Source organism: Metopolophium dirhodum, chromosome 1 (assembly GCF_019925205.1).
Source record: "Metopolophium dirhodum isolate CAU chromosome 1, ASM1992520v1, whole genome shotgun sequence".
NCBI classification, from domain to species: Eukaryota; Metazoa; Arthropoda; class Insecta; order Hemiptera; family Aphididae; genus Metopolophium; species Metopolophium dirhodum.
The window spans coordinates 97479397-97485396 of NC_083560.1; the positions used below are offsets into that span (position 1 = coordinate 97479397).

At 29.8% G+C, this 6000-nt stretch overlaps 1 pseudogene; it reads right to left on the reverse strand.

The window, feature by feature from the left end:
- Positions 1-4862: 4862 nt before the first annotated feature.
- LOC132947658 (uncharacterized) lies at positions 4863-5710 on the reverse strand (annotated as a pseudogene).
- Between the last annotated feature and the right edge of the window lie 290 nt (positions 5711-6000).

Genomic DNA, 6000 nt, shown 5'->3' on the forward strand with positions numbered 1-6000 from the left:
ATTAGAATTATGTTATCAAAAATGCTGCCCCCCGGCCCCTCCATTTCAGCTGTGCAGGCCTATGGTTGGCCTATGGCCTATGGTTGGGAACGATGACTAAAATATTCTTTGATGTTGGTTTCAAAAAACAATGTGTATTTAAGTATAGTTATGTTTCGATATTTCTTAAAAAAGTTATGAATAATCAATTGAGTGATTACCTATTTATTAAGTAAAAATTAATCATATTTATGAATTATGGAGATTGAAAAATATTTAATGCCATTCATACTATTAATAATACCCAATTATATATTATACTATACGAAATAATATAAACGGGCAAATGCGTGGAATGCTTACACCAAAAAAAAGGAAGACAACAATTTGATATTTAATGCCTGTCTGGTATTCGTGTTGTTCACGGTACAGCGGCTGATGGGCGCATCAGGTAGTGACAGTAAAATGAGAACCACTGACTACTAGCTAGTACTACCCAGCTGGTTGAGGTCCGAGGGTAAAACGGTAGCTCTCCGTCACTTTTCTAGTGAACAAAAAAAAGGTTGAACTGGTTTAAGTGGCATGATTATTCTAGGGTGTAATGCAGAGGGGCGCCCGGGTTTTTGGGCCACTACAGTTTTACATTTATAACAGGTTGACCCGGTGATTGGGCCACTATTTTCAACGATTTTTATATTGTTGCATCCGGTAATTGGGCCACTAAATTAATATGTCAAATATAAATTTCTTAGTACAAATTTAAATTTCCTATGGTCGTTAGAATCTATTCATTTTTACGGCACTTTCGAATACTGAGCAAAGCATTTTTATCAATTATTTCATAATCGTGGTTATTAAGATAATTCATATCGACGGTATTTTGTTAAAAGGACGTTTACCACACAAAATCGAAAAATACGTTTTTGTTATCTAAATGTTCAGAAAATCCCGAGCATACTCTGGTAAAACGGCGTATACATCTACTGAAAAATAAGATAGCAATACCGAATACAAGATATGCAGACGCCCTTTTAAAAATTAAAATAATCTACTCAGAACTGTTGAAAGGGCTTATACTACACACATCGAAAAATACAAGTGTTTCTGCTCAAGTATCCCACTCTTGGAAAGCGAGGTTATCAAAATGCAGCCAAATTACGAATTTTTGTAAATAAATAAATAAATAGGTAAATTATAATTTTGTAATTTATGTTTTGTTATGTATGCAGTGTACAAAATAAGTAATTTATTATATATTATATATACAGATTTAAAATAATAGGTAAATAAAGTTGAAGATAAACTCAAATGTTTTGTTAATTTACAATTCTTCTTGAATTTTAATTATGAAAAAAATATAATATTTTTGCTTGAATTTTAGTAGAAGTTAAATTATAAAATACGTTTAGTCACTGGTTTAAAAGTGGTCACTGGTCACAGGCGTAAGCACAGTGCCACAGTGGTAATATAAGTCAATAACATTAAAAAAATGTATTTATTTTGCAGTGTAATGAATAATGATGTATTTACTATTTCCAGTGTACAAATTGCATTAGTCGTAAAATCAAAAAAACATTTGAATGAGTCTAATTTATTTTTTTTATTTTTTAAACACTTAATTTTTGAATATGTTGATGAAAATATTGTAGTCATGGCTTAAGAAATCCTTCTAGTTTATTCATTTTGTTATGACTTTTGTGTTATTAGTTTCGACGTATTTCAAAAGTATATTAAATTTTCACAAATGAGTAGATAATCGAATTTCAGAATAGGTTTCTTATGTGAGCAAATTTCGGGCGAAATGAGCTGGTCTGAACTCGTCGCTGAACGGTTTGTATTCTGATTCCTGGCCGCCATTCCAGCGGCGGCGACGTCTGTAAATGCAATCGCTGAACTACTGCGACGACGTTTGACGACGACGCACGACAACGGCTGTCTGCGGCGACGATTACGACAATTAGAAATAATTATTTTATTTTATTATAGGCCGAATTCCTAGCGCTCTCTATTGGGAGAAATTACGGCGCAGCGTATTATGTACTGCAGTGAGCTATCTATAGTATTTATAATCAATGATAATATGTATCCAAATTTTTAAACTGTTAAAAAACAGAATAAGAATTTAAATTTGAATATTAGTTTGGTTCATCCTGAAAAGTTGCAAAAAACGTGATACGACCTTTTTTGTTATATTTTCGTTGAAAATTCAAAACATAGGTATTTTCAAAATCACCTAAAACACATATGACTATAATATTAACAAAACTGGGCAGTAACTAGTTAAAAAGTTAAAAGTTACTTTTTTGATAACTTTTAACTTAACTAGTTAAAAAAAATAGAATGTAGAAAATAACTTAGTTAGTAACTACCCTTTTGTGCAATTCCAAGATTTTAACTTCTATGCGTTGTAATACATTAACTAAAATGGTAACTTCTCAATGTGACATCTATATGTTATCGATGAGATGAAAATTCCTTCTGTGGATATCCACAAAACTGTGAAAAATGTCTGACTAATTGTTGTTTTTTTGTTGATCGTTTATAATAGATAATGCTGGCCATATACGATACGGTCTATCGGAGAGGTATACCTGCGCAGGCATACTGGACGTCGGTCCTGTCTCCGGTGTACCGGAGAGGTCTTCAGTTTTTTCACGATGGCATCGAACGAGGACGCACTAGCTTTGTTAGCCCTCGCGTTATTTATGAAAAAAAGAAACAAAACCAGTGAAAAGGAAACGAAAATAGTGGTGTAAGGATTGGTTATTGAAAACAGCAACTTATAGTCATGTAAACTTATTAAACGAATTAAAATTTGAACCTGAAGATTTTAAAAACTATCTCAGAATGGACGAAAAAACATACCTTGAATTACTTTCAATGGTGACTCCTATGATAAAAAAAGAAGACACTGTTATGAGAAAAAGTATTTCTGCGCACGAAAGATTATCGGTTACTGTGAGGTTCCTCGCTAACAGCAGAAGTTATGAGGACCTTAAATTTTCATCAGTTATTTCACCTCAAGCGCTCGGGAAAATTATTCTTGAAACATGTCAGGCCTTGTATCAAGTTCTAAGAAGAGATTATCTGAAGGTGAGTAACTGACACAATCTTATTTATTTATTATAGTACTTTCTATATTATATGTATATATATGATATTATAATAAAATTTCTCATGGCAATTGTTAATGCAAAATATCAATTCATGTACATCGATATTGGCATGAATGGTAGAATGTCTGATGGAGGAGTACTACAAAATACTTTTTTTTGAAAAATTAGAAAATTGTGAATTACATATACCAAGCAGTGAAACGTTAACAGGAACCAACCGAAATTTGCCATATGTATTTGTGGCAGACGATGCTTTTCCATTACGCCCCGACATGATAAAACCGTTTCGGCAGGCCAATTTAACATCGCACGAAAGAAAAATTATAAATTACAGATTATCTCACGCCAGACGCGTAGTAGAAAACGCTTTTGGAATAATGGCATCACGATTTCGGATATTTTATACTCATATAAATGTAGAACCCGAAAATATCGATAAAAGTTAAAGCTTCTTGTGCATTACATAACTTTTTAATTGAACACTCAAAAAGGTCTTATGCACCTCAAGAATGTTCCTATCGAGAAGATTCTGAGAACGGGAATATGATTTCTGAAGAATATAATACACAGAATAGTTCAATGAACTTAGAAAAAGAAACCCAGGAAATACTTTGACCATTGCGAAGATTGTCCGAGAAAATTTTATGAATTATTTTAATCAAGAAGGAACAGTATTATGTTACTTAAATTCCTATTTACAATACCACATTATATAAAATTAAAATATTATATATTTAATAATTAAATATTTTGTTTTTATTTTGGTTTTATACTTTGTAGATTTGCTTTTGGTTTATTACATCATAGCAATACTATGTACGTTGCATTTTGAATTCATTTATTATGTATTTATAATATTTATTAATGAAATAATGTATACAGAACAGGTATAAATACATTTTTGTAAATTGATAAATATAAACTCTTAATGTAAAAAAATATACTAACCTCACAACTATCTTCGTCACTATCCAAGTTGGATGAAGATTCCCTGGGAGTGCATTGATCATTTAAGAAATCAAATAAATCGTAATACCACAATTTTACATGATACACTTCATGTTCATATTTCTTCTTTTCCTTTCTGACATTGCATCTGAAATTATTAATTTTTCGCACAACTACTGATTTGTTCGCATCCGGCTCAACTCCTCTGAGTTTTTCTACGAGCAATTTATAAGCAGCTTCTTTTTTGTCTCGATCATGGAACTCTTTGTTTTTGACTTGCAAAGGCATGGATGCGTTTTATATATTTCAATAAAATCTTCGATATAGTTAAGTAAATAATTCAAATAAAAATGTATTCGATTAATTTTCAACTATTATTATTCGAATAAAAAATCATTCGAATAATTATTTTTACAATAATTCGAATAAAAATGTATACGATTAATTATCAACTATTATTATTCGAATAAAAAATTAAGCGATTCAATTTTAAACATAGATATTCGAATTAACAATAAACAAATATCTATCAATAGCAGAAAGTTAAGAATTAGAAAATTAGATATGTTTTTTTAAATTATATTTTAATAATAGTTTTATAATATTATAATATGAATAATATTTAATGGTAATATTTCATAACAATTATTACAACAATCATAAATAGTAATAAAAATTAATTACAAAAACATAAATAAATAATTACAGCAAAAATGAAAATATACAATTATAACAAATTTAGAATTTTAATAAATAAGTATAAAAATAGGAAGAAACTAATTATAATTATAATAATTATAACAATATACTTATTAGTTATTACTGCATTTTGAAATTAGATTTCAAAATAACCCTCTCTTCAAACATATCATCTGATAGTTTGTTCGATGTTGGTAAATTAGTCATAGTTGCATAAGAAAATAATCTTTCGACGGCAGCTGATGACCGAATTGGTGTATTATAGCGTAAAAATATCTCTTTGATTGGCGGATACTGATGAAGAATTGACAGGTCTTGAGACAAGTTGTTGAAAAATTGTACGACTTACAAAAATACGAATAATAATTATTAATTATATTACAATTTATAACTTGGTAATTGATTTAACATAATGTACCTGTATTTCTGCCTCTGATGCTGCAGAGCGTCTACCTTGTTGAGCGTTACTGTCAATGTTAACTAATGGGTCAGAGTCAAACAAATCGTGTGCTTCCTCATATGTTGATTGCTCATACAATTCTGGTGATTCTGAATTTGTTGATGAAATAGTATTTATTTCTTTTATTTTATTAGTTACTGCTGTTTTAAATATTTGAATACATCGATCATGTTGAGAAGAGTCAATGCAACTTAGCCAACGGTTTTTAAATTTAGGATGTGAAAATGCGGCAATCATAGCGTTTTCTGCTTCAATTGTATTTAATTGTACTATATTAGAAAACCTTTTTTCAATACTTGTGAGGATACTAAAAGTTAACTAAAAGTTCACAATATCTCCAATTATTTAGTAACAAATTCTTAACTTTGCGGCGTAAGCTCAATATGACTGGAAGAACAAACCCATAGAAAATATTATTTTCGCCTTGGAGAATATCTAATACTTCTGCCAAAGAACCAACGCAATTCAAATGCTCTTCTATATATAAATATTCCGAATCCTTTAACATGCTATTTTTGAATCCTAATGCTTCGAATAACTCATAATTTTTCTCCTTATATTTTAAAATTTGTTTCAAAGAGTCATATAAACTATAAAGAGTTCCTACGTGTACCCCCGGGTCTTGATAAATTATGGCCCAATGTCTGTAATATGACCTAAATAAATCAAGTATAATATTTGTAATTATTAAAAAATATAAGAGTAAATAATAATGTAAAAAACTATTCGAATAGTTTTTTATTCGAATACAGATTTATTCGAATAGTTTTTTATTCGAATACAGATTTATTCGAATAA